Source organism: Eptatretus burgeri, chromosome 3, assembly GCF_056783735.1.
Source record: "Eptatretus burgeri isolate ZD-2024b chromosome 3, Ebu_testis_v1, whole genome shotgun sequence".
Classification (NCBI taxonomy): domain Eukaryota; kingdom Metazoa; phylum Chordata; class Myxini; order Myxiniformes; family Myxinidae; genus Eptatretus; species Eptatretus burgeri.
Genome location: NC_140963.1, coordinates 27,339,231 through 27,359,837, shown reverse-complemented (window position 1 = coordinate 27,359,837; position 20,607 = coordinate 27,339,231). Strand labels below are relative to the sequence as shown.

Below are 20,607 nucleotides of genomic sequence, written 5' to 3'. Positions count from 1 at the left end.
GGTGAGGCCCAGCTATATCCTGTCCTGATTTCGTACTATGACAACAGTGCTGGGATTGTGAAGCAAGGTTTGCTAAGTTTGCTTGCGTGCAAACAAGATTCCACTGGAGAAAACATTTTCAAACTGCTTGATCATGAGTTCAGTGACAGGAAAATTCCGTGGGGAAATTGTGTTTCCTTTTGTGCTGATAATGCCTCTGTCATGGTGGGCAAGCACAAAGGAGTCGCTGCTTATATCCACAAACAAAATCCAGAGTGCTACATCATGGGATGCCCTTGCCATATGATGCACAATACGGCCAAGAAGGCGGCTCAGGCCTTACCCATTGAATTAGATGACTTTCTCATCGATATTTACTACTACTTGGACAAAAGTAGTAAACGCGTCAAAGGAGTGAAAGCACTGCAAGAACTCTGTGATGCCCCGACACACAACATTCTGAAGCATGTCGCAACAAGGTGGCTGTCCCTTGGTCAGTGCCTAGACAGGCTGATTGAACAGTGGGAGCCACTTCGCCTCTTCTTCAAAGAAGAAGTACGAAGAAAAATGCAACCAACTGTAGCCAAGACTCTAACAACGAGCAAGAAGGACGGCACTGTATCTACTGCCAGTACTGGCACTGCAGGATCAAGCACTAGTGGAGCAGCATTCACCACTACCACTGCAGTATCTGCTGCGAAGAAGACAGCAGGGACAGCACCAAAACCAATGCTGAGAGCAGGTAGCATCACCGGCCCTTCATCACGTTCATCTACAAAGCAGATCCCTTCAGAGTCGAGAAAGACTGTGATAGTCCCATCTACAGGCAAAGAAGGACCCAAGTTAAGTTCTGCTTTTGCCAAATCACTTGATAGAAGCTCAGCAAAACCTTCGAATCAGAGGTCTTCTTCCTTGGCTGTACCTACCTCAAGCTCTCTCCTCAAACGTAAAATTGGATCTGGTACTACGAGTCTGACCTCTTCTGCTGGCAGTAAACACAAGTGTGATCGCCCTGCGGCTAAGTGTACTACGAGTTCTACAACTAAAAGCGCATCTTCCTCAAACACTGTGCAGGAATCTAGAGAAAAACGTGTCAACAGGATGTTCTTGTCTCCACAAACAAAACTCTATTGTTTCTTCCTTCGATATGCTAACAAGCTTTTTGAGAAGGGGAATCTTCTGCTCCAAAGAGACGAACCCTGTATTCATCTCCTGCACGGAGAATTGAATGGTCTTCTGAAAGATATCTTCGTACGGTTTTTGAAACCATCGGTGTCATCGGTTGCTCTGGTAAATGTACCCTTCTCTGACAGAAATCATCAGAAGAATGATGAGGACCTCATGATTGGGAACGATGCCAAACTGTATATAAGGGAACAAAGGAGTCTCAAGAAATCCACCTTCACTCTGAGTGAGTCAGACATCCAAGGTTTCTTCAGTGCAGTTCGCTCATATTATGTGAAAGCCTGCAATTACATCTTCAAAACCTGGCCGCTAGATGATGAATTAGCCAAGCATGCTCAGGTGCTGGATGTTAAGCTACACCAAGAAGTGGGGTTTGACTGTGTGGAGTTTTTCATCAAGAAATTCCCCTGTCTGTTCAGTGGCGGTGATAGTGACATAGACAGTCTTGAGAGTGAATTCGCTCACTACCAGGCAGACGCCTCCATAGCTACAATTGCTACTGAGACAGTGAGAGTGGATGAGCAGTGGCATCGGATTTCACAGCTCACAGATCCCTGCACTGGTGCCAAGAAGTATCCTAATTTGAGCAAAGTGATGAAGGGAATCTTGGTCATTCCTCATTCGAACGCATCATGTGAGCGGGCACTCAGTCTTGTACGGAAGAATCATACTGAATTTCGTCCCAATTTGAGTGTCAAAACCCTGGAAGCTCTCTTAATTGAAAAACTAGCTCATAGCACCCCTTGCTACCAGAGAGAATACAGCAAAGACATAATCAGAAGGGCTAAAAGAGCCACACCGCTGTCACTCAGCAAAGCTGCCATGGAAAAAGCAAGCAGCAGTTGTACCAGCCAGTAAGGTAAGAAAAATATTGCTTCTTTTGTGCTTTTTGTTAATCTTTGATTGTCCCCTAACTTACTAATATTAACATACATGTAACATTAAAAAGTGCACAATTTTCCCCTTTTTTGTTCAAAAAGTGGGAATTCTTAACATGTTAAATGCTCCAAAATAGGGCTCAGAGGGCACTAGAGAGCGTCTAGAACCCCAGAGCTTCCAGGGCCCTAAGGCGGGCCCTGGATCCCGCCGCAAGGGTCGAGCGCTCCGCGCTCGAGATGTGCGCTTAGCGCACATTATTTGGTGTCGGTTGCAAATCCTCCCTAATTCTGATTTCCAAAAGTTGGCATCTCTGTGAGTAGCTTATAAGTAGCCTTTGTGGACGTGTGTAAGCGTCCACATATCGTGTGTAAAACTTATCCCCATCGCATGCGAACGTGTGTCATACGCCGAGTACGTCGTAAAATTTTGAACATGTTCAAAATTTCTTGACGTACTTTACTTACTACGACTTATGATAGCGTATTTAGCGTTCTACTCGCGCATACCAAACTTACCCACACCGTATTCGACGTGCCCCAACGTTTTAGACACACTTTTTGTTACGTCGGCATACGCTGGCAAGATCGCCAAGGTGTGACCGCGATTTTGACCCTTCCATTTCTATGGCAGTTATGATTTGAATCGTTGTGCGTCAGCCTTTTAATAGGCTACGTCACGACATCGTCGGCGATGCGTGCAACGCGCTATGCCTGAGTTAGACTATCGTTGGGCATCGGTTGTGTAGGCCGACAACAGGTTCAGCATTCGTTGGTATAAGTTATCTATAACACAACGAAACGTTCTGTGTAGTTACCAATGCGTTATACATAAGACCAAGTCGCTATGAATACGTCCGAATCTTTTTAAAAAAACATCAAAAGTTCAACGTCAGCCAGCGTTTTACATAAATTTTAACACGTTGCCATCGCTGGCTAAAACGTCAAGGTGTGACCGGGCCTTTAGAACTGTGATAAGCGTTGCTGGTGGATGATGGTTTTTGAACTGTTATATGCGTGGCTGGTGGATGATGGTTTTTTGAACTGTTATATGCGTGGCTGGTGGATGATGGTTTTTTGAACTGTTATATGCGTGGCTGGTGGATGATGGTTTTTGAACTCTTACATACGTGGCTGGTGGATGTTGGTTTTAGAACTGTTATATGCGTGGCTGGTGGATGATGGTTTTTGAACTGTTCGATGCGTGACTGGTGGATGATGGTTTTTGAATGGTTACATACGTGACTGGTGGATGATGGTTTTTGAATGGTTACATACGTGACTGGTGGATGATGGTTTTTGAATGGTTACATACGTGACTGGTGGATGATGGTTTTTGAACTGTTATATGTGTGGATGATGGTTTTAGAACTATTACATATGTGGCTGGTGGATGTTGGTTTTAGAACTGTGATATGCGTGGCTGGTGGATGATGGTTTTTGAACTGTTCTTTGCGTGGCTGGTGGATGATGGTTTTAGAACTGTGATATGCGTGGCTGGTGGATGATGTTTTAGAACTGTTATAAGCGTGGCTGGTGGATTATGGTTTTCGAACTGTTATATACGTGGCTGGTGGATGATGGTTTTTGAACTGTTTTATGTGTGGCTGGTGGATGATGGTTTTTGAACTGTTCTATGCGTGGCTGGTGGATGATGGTTTTTGAACTGTTCTATGCGTGGCTGGTGGATGATCGTTTTTGAACTGTTCTATGCGTGGCTGGTGGATGATGGTTTTTGAACTGTTATATGCGTGGCTGGTGGATGATGGTTTTTGAACTCTTACATATGTGGCTGGTGGATGATGGTTTTTGAACTGTTGTATGTGTGGCTGGTGGATGATGGTTTTTGAACTGTTTTATGCGTGGCTGGTGGATGATGGTTTTAGAACTGTTTTATGCGTGGCTGGTGGATGATGGTTTTAGAACTGTTTTATGTGTGGCTGGTGGATGATGGTTTTTGAACTGTTTTATGCGTGGCTGGTGGATGATGGTTTTAGAACTGTTTTATGTGTGGCTGGTGGATGATGGTTTTTGAACTGTTTTATGCGTGGCTGGTGGATGATGGTTTTAGAACTGTTTTATGTGTGGCTGGTGGATGATGGTTTTTGAACTGTTATATACGTGGCTGGTGGATGATGGTTTTTGAACTGTTCTATGCGTGGCTGGTGGATGATGGTTTTTGAACTGTTCTATGCGTGGCTGGTGGATGATGGTTTTTGGAACTGTAAAATGCGTGGCTGGTGGATGATGGTTTTTGAACTGTTCTATGCGTGGCTGGTGGATGATGGTTTTTGAACTGTTTTATGTGTGGGTAGTGGATGTTGGTTTGGGAACTGTTATATACGTGGCTGGTGGATGATGGTTTTTGAACTGTTCTATGCGTGGCTGGTGGATGATGGTTTTTGAACTGTTTTATGTGTGGGTAGTGGATGATGGTTTTTGAACTGTTCTATGCGTGGCTGGTGGATGATGGTTTTTGAACTGTTTTATGCGTGGCTAGTGGATGATAGTTTTTGCACTGTTATATGCGTGGGTCGTGGATGTTGGTTTTAGAACTGTTATATGTGCGGCTGGTGGATGATGGTTTTAGAACTGTTGTATGTTTGGCTGGTGGATGATGGTTTTTGAACTGTTATATGCGTGGCTGGTGGATGATGGTTTTAGAACTGTTATATGTGCGGCTGGTGGATGATGGTTTTAGAACTGTTGTATGTTTGGCTGGTGGATGATGGTTTTTGAACTGTTCTATGCGTGGCTGGTGGATGATGGTTTTTGAACTGTTATATACGTGGCTGGTGGATGATGGTTTTAGAACTGTTTTATGTGTGGCTGGTGGATGATGGTTTTTGAACTGTTATATACGTGGCTGGTGGATGATGGTTTTTGAACTGTTGTATGTGTGGCTGGTGGATGATGGTTTTTGAACTGTTTTATGCGTGGCTGGTGGATGATGGTTTTTGAACTGTTTTATGCGTGGCTGGTGGATGATGGTTTTAGAACTGTTTTATGTGTGGCTGGTGGATGATGGTTTTTGAACTGTTATATACGTGGCTGGTGGATGATGGTTTTTGAACTGTTCTATGCGTGGCTGGTGGATGATGGTTTTTGAACTGTTCTATGCGTGGCTGGTGGATGATGGTTTTTGGAACTGTAAAATGCGTGGCTGGTGGATGATGGTTTTTGAACTGTTCTATGCGTGGCTGGTGGATGATGGTTTTTGAACTGTTTTATGTGTGGGTAGTGGATGTTGGTTTGGGAACTGTTATATACGTGGCTGGTGGATGATGGTTTTTGAACTGTTCTATGCGTGGCTGGTGGATGATGGTTTTTGAACTGTTTTATGTGTGGGTAGTGGATGATGGTTTTTGAACTGTTCTATGCGTGGCTGGTGGATGATGGTTTTTGAACTGTTTTATGCGTGGCTAGTGGATGATAGTTTTTGCACTGTTATATGCGTGGGTCGTGGATGTTGGTTTTAGAACTGTTATATGTGCGGCTGGTGGATGATGGTTTTAGAACTGTTGTATGTTTGGCTGGTGGATGATGGTTTTTGAACTGTTATATGCGTGGCTGGTGGATGATGGTTTTAGAACTGTTATATGTGCGGCTGGTGGATGATGGTTTTAGAACTGTTGTATGTTTGGCTGGTGGATGATGGTTTTTGAACTGTTCTATGCGTGGCTGGTGGATGATGGTTTTTGAACTGTTACATATGTGGCTGGTGGATGATGGTTTTTGAACTGTTATATGCATGGCTGGTGGATGATGGTTTTTGAACTCTTACATATGTGGCTGGTGGATGATGGTTTTAGAACTGTTTTATGTGTGGCTGGTGGATGATGGTTTTTGAACTGTTCTATGCGTGGCTGGTGGATGATGGTTTTAGAACTGTTTTATGTGTGGCTGGTGGATGTTGGTTTTTGAACTGTTATATGCGTGGCTGGTGGATGATGGTTTTTGAACTGTTCTATGCGTGGCTGGTGGATGATGGTTTTTGAACTGTGATATGCGTGGCTGGTGGATGATGGTTTTTGAACTGTGATATGCGTGGCTGGTGGATGATGGTTTTTGAACTGTAATATGCGTGGCTGGTGGATGATGGTTTTAGAACTGTTTTATGTGTGGCTGGTGGATGTTGGATTTAGAACTGTTATATGTGTGGCTGGTGGATGATGGTTTTTGAACTGTTATATGCGTGGCTGGTGGATGATGGTTTTTGAACTGTTCTATGCGTGGCTGGTGGATGATGGTTTTTGAACTGTGATATGCGTGGCTGGTGGATGATGGTTTTTGAACTGTGATATGCGTGGCTGGTGGATGATGGTTTTTGAACTCTTACATATGTGGCTGGTGGATGATGGTTTTTGAACTGTGATATGCGTGGCTGGTGGATGATGGTTTTTGAACTCTTACATATGTGGCTGGTGGATGATGGTTTTTGAACTGTGATATGCGTGGCTGGTGGATGATGGTTTTTGAACTCTTACATATGTGGCTGGTGGATGATGGTTTTTGAACTGTTATATGCGTGGCTAGTGGATGATAGTTTTTGCACTGTTATATGCGTGGGTCGTGGATGTTGGTTTTAGAACTGTTATATGTGCGGCTGGTGGATGATGGTTTTAGAACTGTTGTATGTTTGGCTGGTGGATGATGGTTTTTGAACTGTTATAAGCGTGGCTGGTGGATGATGGTTTTTTGAACTGTTATATGCGTGGGTAGTGGATGATGGTTTTAGAACTGTTCTATGCGTGGCTGGTGGATGTTGGTTTTGGAACTGTTATATGCGTGGCTGGTGGATTATGGTTTTAGAACTGTTACATACGTGGCTGGTGGATGATGGTTTTTGAACTGTTCTATGCGTGGATGATGGTTTTTGAACTGTTCTATGCGTGGCTGGTGGATGATGGTTTTTGAAATGTTCTATGCGTGGCTGGTGGATGATGATTTTTGAACTGTAATATGCGTGGCTGGTGGTTGATGGTTTTTGGAACTGTTATATGCGTGGCTGGTGGATGATGGTTTTAGAACTGTTATATGCGTGGCTGGTGGATGATGGTTTTCGAACTGCTGTCAGCGTGGATGATGGTTTTTGGAACTGTAAAATGCGTGGTTGGTGGACGATGGTTTTAGAACTGTTACATACGTGGCTGGTGGATGATGGTTTTTGAACTGTTCTATGCGTGGATGATGGTTTTTGAACTGTTCTATGCGTGGCTGGTGGATGATGGTTTTTGAAATGTTCTATGCGTGGCTGGTGGATGATGATTTTTGAACTGTAATATGCGTGGCTGGTGGTTGATGGTTTTTGGAACTGTTATATGCGTGGCTGGTGGATGATGGTTTTAGAACTGTTATATGCGTGGCTGGTGGATGATGGTTTTCGAACTGCTGTCAGCGTGGATGATGGTTTTTGGAACTGTAAAATGCGTGGTTGGTGGACGATGGTTTTTTGAACTGTTATATGCGTGGGTTGTGGATGTTGGATTTAGAACTGTGAGAAGCGTGGCTGGTGGAAGATGGTTTCGGAACTGTTATATGCGTGGCTGGTCGATGGTGGTTTTAGAACTGTTATAAGCATGGCTGGTGGATGTTGGATTTAGAACTGTAATATGTGTGGCTGGTGGATGATGGTTTTTGAACTGTTATATGCGTGGCTGGTGGATGATGGTTTTTGAACTGTTATATGCGTGGCTGGTGGATGATGGTTTTTGAACTGTTCTATGCGTGGCTGGTGGATGATTGTTTTTGAACTGTTGTATGTGTGGCTGGTGGATGATGGTTTTTTTGAACTGTTATATGCGTGGGTAGTGGATGTTGGATTTAGAACTGTTATAAGCGTGGCTGGTGCATGATGGTTTTAGAACTGTGATAAGCGTGGCTGGTGGATGATGGTTTTTGAACTGTTATATGCGTGGCTGGTGGATGATGGTTTTTTAACTCTTGCATACGTGGCTGGTGCATGATTGTTTTAGAACTGTGATAAGCGTTGCTGGTGGATGACAGTTTTTGAACTGTTGTATGCGTGGCTGGTGGATGATGGTTTTTTGAACTGTTATATGCGTGGGTTGTGGATGTTGGATTTAGAACTGTGAGAAGCGTGGCTGGTGGAAGATGGTTTCGGAACTGTTATATGCGTGGCTGGTGGATGTGGGTTTTGGAACTTTTCTATGTGTGGTTGGTGGATGACAGTTTTTGAACTGTTGTATGCGTGGCTGGTGGATGATGGTTTTTGAACTGTTATATGCGTGGATGATGGTTTTAGAATTGTGATAAGCGTGGCTGGTGGATGATGGTTTTTGAATGGTTACATACGTGACTGGTGGATGATGGTTTTTGAACTGTTATATGCGTGTCTGGTGGATGATGGTTTTGGAACTGTTATTTGCGTGGGTCGTGGATGTTGGTTTTAGAACTGTTATATGTGCGGCTTGTGGATGATGATTTTGGAACTGTTGTAAGCGTGGCTGGTGGATTATGGTTTTAGAACTGTTACATACGTGGCTGGTGGATGATGGTTTTTGAAACTCTAAAATGCCTGGCTGGTGGATGATGGTTTTTTGAACTGTTATATGCGTGGGGAGTGGAAAATGGTTTCGGAACTGTTGTATGCGTGGCTGGTGGATGATGTTTTTTGAACTGTTATATGCATGGGGAGTGGATGTTGGATTTAGAACTGTTATAAGCGTGGCTGGTGGAAAATGGTTTCAGAACTGTTCTATGCGTGGCTGGTGGATGATGGTTTTTGAACTGTTATATGCGTGGCTGGTGGATGATGGTTTTTGGAACTGTAAAATGCGTGGCTGGTGGATGATAGTTTTTGAACTGTTGTATGCGTGGCTGGTGGATGATGGTTTTTTAACTCTTGCATACGTGGCTGGTGCATGATTGTTTTAGAACTGTGATAAGCGTTGCTGGTGGATGATAGTTTTTGAACTGTTGTATGCGTGGCTGGTGGATGATGGTTTTTTGAACTGTTATATGCGTGGGTTGTGGATGATGGTTTTTGAACTGTGAGAAGCGTGGCTGGTGGAAGATGGTTTTTGAACTGTTCTATGCGTGGCTGGTGGATGATGGTTTTTTAACTCTTGCATACGTGGCTGGTGCATGATTGTTTTAGAACTGTGATAAGCATTGCTGGTGGTTGATGGTTTTAGAACTGTTATATGTGTGGCTGGTGGATGACAGTTTTTGAACTGTTGTATGCGTGGCTGGTGGATGATGGTTTTTTGAACTGTTATATGCGTGGGTTGTGGATGTTGGATTTAGAACTGTGAGAAGCGTGTCTGGTGGAAGATGGTTTCGGAACTGTTATATGCGTGTCTGGTGGAAGATGGTTTCGGAACTGTTATATGCGTGGCTGGTGGATGGGGGTTTTGGAACTTTTCTATGTGTGGTTGGTGGATGACAGTTTTTGAACTGTTGTATGCGTGGCTGGTGGATGATGGATTTTGAACTGTTATATGCGTGGATGATGGTTTTAGAATTGTGATAAGTGTGGCTGGTGGATGATGGTTTTTGAATGGTTACATACGTGACTGGTGGATGATGGTTTTTGAACTGTTATATGCGTGTCTGGTGGATGATGGTTTTGGAACTGTTATTTGCGTGGGTCGTGGATGTTGGTTTTAGAACTGTTATATGTGCGGCTGGTGGATGATGATTTTGGAACTGTTGTAAGCGTGGCTGGTGGATTATGGTTTTAGAACTGTTACATACGTGGCTGGTGGATGATGGTTTTTTGAACTGTTCTATGCGTGGATGATGGTTTTTGAAACTCTAAAATGCGTGGCTGGTGGATGATGGTTTTTGAACTGTTGTATGTGTGGCTGGTGGATGATGGTTTTTTGAACTGTTATATGCGTGGGGAGTGGAAAATGGTTTTGGAACTGTTGTATGCGTGGCTGGTGGATGATGTTTTTTGAACTGTTATATGCGTGTGGAGTGGATGTTGGATTTAGAACTGTTATAAGCGTGGCTGGTGGAAAATGGTTTCGGAACTGTTCTATGCGTGGCTGGTGGATGATGGTTTTTGGAACTGTAAAATGCGTGGCTGGTGGATGATGGTTTTTGGAACTGTAAAATGCGTGGCTGGTGGATGATGGTTTTTGGAACTGTAAAATGCGTGGCTGGTGGATGATAGTTTTTGAACTGTTGTATGCGTGGCTGGTGGATGATGGTTTTTTGAACTGTTATATGCGTGGCTGGTGGATGATGGTTTTTGAACTGTGAGAAGCGTGGCTGGTGGAAGATGGTTTTTGAACTGTTCTATGCGTGGGTTGTGGATGATGGTTTTTGAACTGTTCTATGCGTGGCTGGTGGATGATGGTTTTTGAACTCTTACATACGTGGCTGGTGGATGATGGTTTTAGAACTGTTATATGCGCGGCTGGTGGATGATGGTTTTCGCACTGTTACATGCGTGGTTGCTGGATGATGGTTTTTTGAACTGTTATATGCGTGGGGAGTGGAAAATGGTTTCGGAACTGTTGTATGCGTGGCTGGTGGATGATGTTTTTTTAACTGTTATATGCGTGGGGAGTGGATGTTGGATTTAGAACTGTTATAAGCGTGGCTGGTGGAAAATGGTTTCGGAACTGTTATATGCGTGGCTGGTGGATGATGGTTTTTGAACTGTTATATGCGTGGCTGGTGGTTGATGGGTTTAGAATGTTATATGCGTGGCTGGTGGATGATGGTTTTTGGAACTGTAAAATGCGTGGCTGGTGGATGATAGTTTTTGAACTGTTGTTTGCGTGGCTGGTGGATGATGGTTTTTTGAACTGTTATATGCGTGGGTTGTGGATGATGGTTTTTGAACTGTGAGAAGCGTGGCTGGTGGAAGATGGTTTTTGAACTGTTCTATGCGTGGGTTGTGGATGATGGTTTTTGAACTGTTCTATGCGTGGCTGGTGGATGATGGTTTTAGAACTGTTATATGCGCGGCTGGTGGATGATGGTTTTAGAACTGTTATATGCGCGGCTGGTGGATGATGGTTTTCGCACTGTTACATGCGTGGTTGGTGGACGATGATTTTAGAAATGTTACATGTGCGGCTGGTGGATGATGGTTTTTGAACTGTTATATGCGTGGCTGGCGGAAGATGGTTTTCGAACTGTTACATGTGCGGCTGGTGGACCATGCATTTAGGACTGTTATATGTGCAGCTGCTGGATGATGGTTTTTGAACTGTTACATGTGCGGCTGGTGGAGGATGGTTTTTGAAGTATTGTATATATGGCTGGTGGTAGATGTTGTTTGCACTTGCAATAACTGTGAATATGTGAAGCACTCACTGCCTGTGGCACTGCCGATGGTGTGAATGTTAAAACAGGTAATATTTTATGAACTACAAATGCGCGGTGTTCATGAATGTCGAATCCGCAAATGTCGTGGTTTAACGGTACTCACATTGTCTGTTTCATCGATATTTATTTGTCCTACTATCCATTGAAACATTATTTGTTAATTCAAAATTTAACTGGATAGAGCATTGGTTCCCAACCAGTGGTTCACAGACCAATAAGTAAGCGGCAGGTGGTGCGTAAGTTACTTCCATTAAAAGAAAAAGTACATGTTTTCTTTGCACAGGTCGTTCAATTTACCTCCTCGACTTCTGTCATCTTTTTTTGGATAGATATTTTTTGTACCTTATAGTTCTACATTTGCTCGCTTCTGGTGCAATACCAAGCAGAGCATTCAAAGCAGCTATTGTAATTGAAATGGATGCAAATCTTAACTTTCCGTTCGTGTTCAATGATGTCTATTACAGCCCACCACAGTGTTTCGTCACATCCTGTACACTGTGCAATCATTTTCTCCTTTCGTGTTGCATCCCACCTAACTCCTTTTCATGTTCCCAGAGTGTTTTAAAAAATAAAATCACAACTGGTTCAACTCTGAGCAGTGAGCACAGTGCATTGCAAAATGGAGAGATTTCTGATACGAGCGAGTGGTAGCGGGGACCAGCCTGGGCCTACGACTGGAATCGAGGAATCTCATCAGCCACCTTCAAAGAAAAGAAAGCCTCCATGTCGGAAATATAATCCAGAATATTTAGCATTGGGATTTTCATTTACTGGATCCAAGGTTGACCCAAAGCCACATTGAATTATTTTTCAGGAGGTATTGTCAAACAAAGCTCTTAAACCTCTGAAATTGAACCGCCATTAATCCACAAAGCATCCAGAATGTGAAAAGAAGCCACTTTTTTTTCTTCTTTTTTAAAATGCAATGTCGAAGCTTGTATGTGAGCAAACACAGAACATACAACAAGGGGCGCAGGAGATAAAAGGGGTGGGAGAGAAGGCCACAACGGTGGGGAACAGACATTAGATCTATGGATGGGGTGGGGTACACAGGGTAAACAAGATGGACACGACAGGGACTTTCTGGTCCTTATATGACAGCGACTTTCAGCAAGGAAAGCAGGGAATTTGAAGGAGGTGGATTAACGGAGGTCGAAAAGATCATGGTCTTGGATGGGGAAGATAAGAGGTGGTGGTGAACAGCTGCTTTGAAGACCTGGAGGGAAGAGTGGAATTGAAGAGAGTGTGGGAGTTTGTTCCAAAGGTGGGAAAAGAGGAATGAAGGAGTGAAGGTAGCAGTGATTCTTGATTTTGGTACTTTTACCAGAAGCGGGTTTCTGGCGGTCCTTGAGTACCCTGCGGACATATGGGGGGGGGGGCAGATCGCAGACAGAGCGAGGGGGGGTGAGAGAGGAAATATGTGGAAGACAGAAAGACCACTGACCTGCCTGCTGTGAGAGGCTCAAAGACTCAGCCTCATCACAGTAGATACCAATGATCCTAAATACCTTGGTTTCCACAGCATGAAGCCTCAGAAAGGTGAGAGGTAGGAGCACCAGCCCTAAAGGGAGAGGAGAACTCCACCAGGGTGGGGACGAAAGCTTTGTATGTGGTCTGGAGCTCAGGTGTGTTAAGGAAGGACTTTGCACGACAGAGGATGCCCATTCGTTGTTAAGTTTTAAAATGTTGTTGTGAATAAGGGGGTAAATTGCCCATCGGAAATATATAGACACCAAGGTGGTCTGTATATTGAAAAAGGTTGTGAACCACTGGTATGGAGCATTGATTTTAAATAATTAATCGGATGCATGTTTCTTCTTGGTTCCCATTTCAGGATAATGAAAAAAGCCAATCATGTGACCCTTTAATGTGAAAAATTATATTGAAATGTATTGCAATTTAATGAGATAATAATCAGTGTTTTTCTCAAATTCGGAAATATGCATCCTCATCAATAGTATTTCTGGCACTCAGTGTATTCTCTTGATATATAGTCTGTTAATATATTGTGCAGCATATTGCTTACCATTCTTTAATTCCAACAGTTGCCACCGGGTGATGTACCCTTACTTCCACAGAGTAGAAGGCATTTTTGATAATCCTGGTATAACCACTCATGAGCAGCAGCAGGTGAGCACAGATTATGCAAGTGCAGACTCTTCATCGCACAGTACTGATGAGGAGAGTAGTCATCATCCAAAACTGATATTACTGACCACAAATGATGTCACTTCTTAGGATATTGACAAAGACTTTCTGACAGCAAAAGAGAGAGGAAAAAAAATTGGTCTTTGATAATGTCATTTAATGGCTTGTTGACAAGTCTGTACCAATTTTTGAGCCACTGGAGAAAAACAATTTGAAGACATTTGGTACATTGTATGAAGCCACTGTCAACACCAAACAAGATGAGAGAAAATCCATGAAAGCAGACAGGAAGCGAATACAGCCGCTGTTCGTTGCTTCGCAAGCAGGTTGAAAATTTCAAATGCAGAAAATTCTGAAGCACGAGCTGTCACGGATACCAATGTCATTTGCATAAGTGAATGGAGAAATTAATTGAACTTCAAAGTTAGACTTGCTCTCCATTTTGTCAAAGGACATAAACACCATCATAAGTTCCAGACCCAACCGAGGATCAACAAACGTGTGGTGATCAACAAACCAAAAGATTGTATATAATTTGAGGAGTATGCAGTGGTCTTCCTGAGATCAGTGACAAGTCATGTTGATATAAATGTCAGTCGAGTTGACATTGTGTTCGATACCTGGATTAAACAATCAATCAAGGCCTCAACAAGAGGAAAATGAGGTGCAAATAAGAGGCCAATACGGAAAATGGCAGTGTGTGGTGATGTACCCTCACCACAAGTGTGGAGTCTTCATATTCCTCAAAGAAAACAAGACTGACCTTGCACGGTTTCTGAGTCAATATCTTTTAATCATTCCAACTTTACAAATGGATGTGAACTGGTTTAGAGGTGGTGGTTTTGAAGAGCTCAAACAGGCACAGTCAACACTGCGGGGTGAAATTCCACAATTGGGTGGCAGTCATGAGGAGGCTAACACGTGCCTTATTTTACATGTATGCAAGGCTGTGACCAGTGGGTACAACAATATATTAGTTGTGTGTAGAGAAACAGATGTCCTCTTATTACTGACCCACTTTTTGGGTGGCCGACAAAATCTTCAGGTTTAGATGGTGAGTGAAGTCCTGTCCACCTTATTGCACAAAACCTGTCTAAACAAATGAAGGAGAATGTACTTGGATCCATGCCTTAACGGGCTGTGATTCAACATCTTCACTGGTTGGGTTTGGCAAAAAAACATGCTGGCGTATCTTTGAACAACACCTAGAACTGATCGCTGGAGTAGGATGAGATGGACCTGTCGAGCAGGTAGAAAAATTTATCTGTTGGTTATGTGATGCACCAGAACCTCTTGGAGGAGTGGATCAAGCACAACATGATCTGTTTCAAAGCGGACAGAAGGGGTTGGAGAAACTACCCCCAACAAGGGGTGCATTACAACTACACGTAGCTCACCGTAGGTTTCAAGCGAAGGTCTGGCTGCAGGCAAATTTCACAATCCAAACAGTTGAATCACCTTCAGCAACAGGGGGCTGGAAGGAGACAGAAAATCACTGCCTACGGATTGTGTGGTCCAGACTTCTCTCAATTCCAGATACCTGTATTGAATGTCTCATGTGCTTGCGAAACCAAGTGCAGGGCTGCTCCTTGTAAATGCAGTGTAACGAGACAGAGATGTACCCCAGCTTGTGTGTGCAATGCTAAAGACTGGTCCAGCCCAGCTGGTCTTGCAGATGATGAGGGATCATGAGGTGACATTGAGCGTTGAACTAGATTTGACATCATCAAAGCACACCTGACTTTGGGCAAAATATAACAGCTGTCCATGTATCTTGGTTGGTTTTTGAGGGTAAAAACATTTATTAGATTACTACATCATATGAATTGAAAACAGATATGTGAACAATATAATCATATGTCATAAAATTTATATTATGTATATTGGAAAATTATAAATGACCATATCTGTTTGATTCCCTCCAGAGCAAAAGTATCTGTTTGTAATCAATAGAGGACCGAAACAAAAATGTATGTGGTCCTATTCAAACTGGTGAACTCGAGAGTGACAGACACAAAATTAATGTTGGTAATTTATTTTATTTTTTATTAATGTTAATATTTTAAAACATTTTTTAAAACCTTTTTTTTAATGTTTTAAATTTTTTATTAACTTTTTTTTAAATGTAGCATTTTTAATGTAAAATTAACATTTATTTTATTATTATTGTTTTTTTTAATGTTGAATTTTATTTCTGTAAAGATTTCATATTTGATAATTTGAGAAAAATGCTGATTATCGCAAATCCACATTTTATTTTTATATATATATATATATATATATATATATATATATATATATATATATATATATATATATATATATATATATATTCATGTTCTAAAATAAAATTTCAAAGGCCAACAACTGAGGTCCTGAAGTAAGTCCCATGTAGAATTGATTCTGCATGGTTTTGTCACCAAAAATACCTGCAAAAATTTTTTGGAGCCTTTTGTTATGGGTTGGTGACCATCTGTTATTCATATCGTGATATCTCATTCATTTTTCTCTATTTATAAAGATTTTCTTTTCCCCATTGTGCTTAGTTGGAAAATGGCATCCTGCTGCCAACTTTACAGTCTGCACTGCCCTTCTTAGACCTTCATGGCATCCCACGCATCGACTTCCATCAGTCTGTATTTGATGAGCTTCGAGAGAAATTGTTGGCACGCACTGCCATTATCGCTGAGGGGAAGGCCAGAGACAAGTAAGTCTGAAGAGGGCTGTGGTACATGAGGAGTGCCTCATTGCCAAACATCACTCATGCTAGGTTGAAAACCCTTTTTCACGATTCACCATTAAAAAACAAACAAATAAAACAACCTTACCCTGCACTTCCATATTAATTTAATCATCTCAGTTAGCTCCCATTACAAGCTCTCCCTTGAAACTTTGTCCAATTAAAATGACATGGGTATATTAAAGCATGGAAAATCAGAAACAAACCTGCTTCAGACAGAAGGAAAATAATTGGCTTTGTTTTCCTTAGCTTTTGTTGAGAAAACAAACAAACATTTCCCAAAGCTATCCATAATGATTTTTTTTTCTAGATCCTTTCCCTCAGCTGGCCAAAGGGTGGAAGTATGTCACAACACTGAAGTTAAGTAACAAGTGTGTGTTAACATTTGATCCACATCGATTGGGGTGGGCAGTTTCACTTCTGGTTCGACATTCCTTAATATCCATCCATCCATCCTATCCATTGGGACCCTACTCTGGACTGAGCATAGGTGCTGCCGAAGCAGTCTCCTGGGTTATTGGGAGCAATCCTGGAGGGGTCGCCACTCCGACACAGGATACTCGAATGGCTCAATCATCCCAGCAAGCTGGTACTCATTTTGCCGACCTCAGAAGGATGACAATGTGAGTCAACCCCACCTGGTATTAATTAAATGGCTCAGCGGGATTTGAACTCAGGACCCTAGGATCTTAAGCCCACCACCCTAACCATTACACCAACACCAGGCATTCCTTAATACGTACGTATGTATTGTTGCGGGCCGGGGGGTCGGGTGAGAAGACCACTTGGTGGGGGAAGCTATGTCGATTCTCACCAGACTGCCTGGAATTGTAGGCTGTTGTACACGGAAAATTCCGTGATGCAGCGGGTTGCTTAACCGACCGTGGATGCCAATAAATCAACCGCGTGACCAAGGGTCCTCCCGTCTATGGGTTAATCGGGTTACCGAATTAATCACGTGGTTTAATTACCGGGGAAACGCCTTCGGTACGCCTTGTCCGAACCGGATCACGCTACCGGACCGGATCTCTTTACCGGATCAGATGCAGCGGAGCGACACTGCCAAGGACGTACCAGCTGAAAGGAATGGATCGTTGGGAATAAAGTTCCGGCTAAGCTAGGATTCGGACCATGCTGGATCAATGGAAGAAAAGACAAGAATGAGCAGGGAACATTCCTAATGATAATTATTGGCTGATCACTCGAGTACCCTTATTTTCACTTTTTCCGTCTGTCCGTCTGTCTGTATGTATGTTTGTATGTTTGTTTGTATGTAATGGACAGCTCTGGAGGCCAGAGGAGTCAACCGATTTTGATGAAACTTGACAGGTAGGTTCATACCAGCATAGAGTTCTATGCTTTTGAGCACCGTTGCTATGGATACCACCGTTGCCAAGCAACGGGACTTTGAAATTTTTGAAAAATCCTAAAAAAATTAATTTTTTTGAAAATAAAAATTCGGCTTCCAGGCTTTTATGCGTACTATAATCAACCTCTTTGTCAAAAAATTTCAGCCCGATCCGTCAAAAACTGTATGACTAGTATGCAATTATGTAGCGACCACCCATGTCGCCTACCGGCTTGTTTATTTACAAACTGGCGAGGAAAGCTATGTGGTACAGTGAAGATTTATTGGGGTGTGTTGTGCAGAGATAGAAAGAGGCGTGAGGTGCGACAATAAACGGGCAACTTACAAAATGGGACACAGAACAGACTTAACGTGGATATAATCATAATAACAATCTTCTACAGTCTTACTTAAGCAGACAGGCGCCAACACACACGCACACACACGCACGGGCGCAGAACCCAATGAAGAGGGAGTTTTGCAACCGGGGGGGGGGGGGGTTGAGGCTATGATCTCCGTACCTGTGCGCCCGAGAGCATGACGTGCCACCACGTGACATTTCAGGGGGGGATGCTCCATGGTGCGGTACCCGACAGTGGGCGTGTTGCCCCTGGCCCAAGCCGCACGTGTGGAGACTGTGATCATGAAGGAAGAGCTTGAGTAGAGAAGGGGCAGAGTCCAGAGGGCAAGGGTGGAGCAGTGGGCGGGATCAGGTAGGCGGGTGGGGTCGACGTGGTATGGGCGGATATGAGGAGGTGGAGTCGAGGAGCAGGAGGCGGGTCATGGCGGTGTTGACGAGGCGTGGGCGGAGACGAGAAGCAGGAAACGCAGACAGTCCAGAGACTGTCTGCCCCGACTTTTATAGGGCCCACAGCTTGGGGGGGAGGGTCTGTGCTGAATCCAAACGTCATCACCCGAATCGGGCGCTCCGATTGGCCCCGACCCCTCACGTGGCCCACCAGCTTTGGCTGGAAACAGCCTCACTTAATTTCCGGCAAGGCCACCCCAAACAGCGGCAATATTGCGCTCCGAACCCACGACATGACATGAATCGCCCACACCAAATTTGGCACGCGAATCATCTTGCAAACCCCCCCCCCGGCAACCGGTCGAGGGCTCCACGTGCCGGCTCGGGTGTCCGACCTGCGTCGATCAACGCGTTCGTTCCGCACGCGCCAACGTGGCCCACACTGTACTTTCCCTGGCTCGATCACAGCCTCGTTCACGAGAAGAGATGAGAAGACATTCACCATCCATGGAGAATCCACCGCTGCCAGCGAGGACCGAAGGTACATCGACATGGATAAACCCATGCACGTTTCACGAGCGGCACACTTGTCCGCCCTCGAGCACATTCCACACAGTGCACGCAGTTCCGCCATTACGCACGTGGTCGGCGCTCGCGTTCACACTACTCCGCCAGGGTGTGCACGGGGCGAACACCAATATGTGTCGGGTATTGAGGTTGAACAAAGAACAAGCCGCTTCTACCCGCACACTCGTATCCTGCCCAACATGGTGTGGAGTTGGCTTTATTGGCCTCTGTACGTGTTTCATGTGGCATGGATCGTCGTGCTGTGAACACTCAAGCCCGATGTGGTAAACGAGACGTGGGGCAAGTGGGGCAGAGGGTACCGTGGATCGTCGTGCTGTGAAAAACACCATTTGTGCAGCCTCTCAAGAGGTATTTGTTCGCGTGCCTTTCCAATGCAATCGGCAACTCTTCCCAGCTTACAGCGAATGCGCACGTGGCTGATTTACCTCAGGAATCATCAGAAAAGAAGAAGAGTGGGGATGAAATGGGGGTTGAATACTTTTGCAGGTATGTATGTATGTATGTATGTATGTACAGTATGTATGTATGTATATTTGTATGCATACAAACAGAAACTAAAGATGTAGGTACCAGTTTTTCAGATGTATGCTTCAGGATAACTAGTACACATCTGCACTAATGAGACAACTGTCGCTTTAGCGCAGCAAGATGGTGGCATTAGCCATGTGAAAGTGACAGATTTTCCCTTAAAAACTTTCCTATTGATTCATGTCTTTGGCCTGATAGAGTAAAGAAAAGTTCAAAACTGTCGATGGCTGAAGAGAACGTTGCCTTGAAGCCTACGAGACCAAGGAAGGAGCGTAGACACAGCGCACCGAAGGAGAGAGGCACACAAAGTGAACCCCTTAGTGTATTATAATCATCAACAAGAATGTATCTTTGTCTCCAATGATCCTGGGAAAGAACTACCCACATCTGTTGAAAACTTGCATTGTATGGGGAAATGGTATTCTTTTTGTGCAACTCAGGTTTACGAGCAGTGTCAATGCTGTAATGGGAGTACCCGGAACACATTTTTGGTTCACGAAAAAATAAGTGACCACTATATTCGTTATTGGTTATACCACTATCTCTGTCTGTCTGTCTGGTAGTCGATGTAGTCGAAAAACAAAATCTCAAAAAAAATTTTTGAGATTTTTTTTTCTACCCTGATTATCAGTATTTCCGTCTATGTTTGTCTGTCTGTCTGTCTGTCTGTCTGTCTCTGTCTGTCGCTCTGTTCGGTCCAGTGCTTGTTAATACAATGGCGATTTCGATGAAACTTGGTTGGTAGGTTCATACCATGACCTAGTTGTATGCAAATGAGAACCGTTTCTATGGACACCACTAACGTTGCCAAGCAACAGGACTTTGAAATTTTTGAAAAATCATAAAAAAAATATTTTTTCGAAAATCAAAAATCGGGCCATGAGCCACTGTGGGTAGTACATTCAGCCATATTGTCAAAAATTTCCAGCCGGATCCTATGAAAACTGTCGGAGAAGATAGTCTTTGAATGAACCCTGGTCGAAAACAATAAAAAACGAAGTTCGTTATATCTCAGAGACTATGAGTCAGATATACATGAAACTGGTATGGTAGGTTCATGGTATGTCTGAGTTATGTGTGAGAAAAAGAACCGTTGCTATGGACTCCTCCGTTGCCTAGCAACGGCCGACTACCCATGTCCGCCTACCGGCTTGTCTGT

At 43.6% G+C, this 20,607-nt stretch overlaps 1 protein-coding gene across 1 annotated transcript in view; it reads left to right on the top strand.

The window, feature by feature from the left end:
• The first annotated feature begins 16,006 nt into the window (after positions 1-16,006).
• NELFB (negative elongation factor complex member B) overlaps positions 16,007-20,607 on the top strand; it is a 56,048-nt gene continuing 51,447 nt past the window's right edge. The window contains exon 1 of the mRNA XM_085872745.1: positions 16,007-16,203. The gene's annotated coding sequence lies outside the window, so the exon portion shown is untranslated. The remainder of the gene's footprint in view (positions 16,204-20,607) is intronic.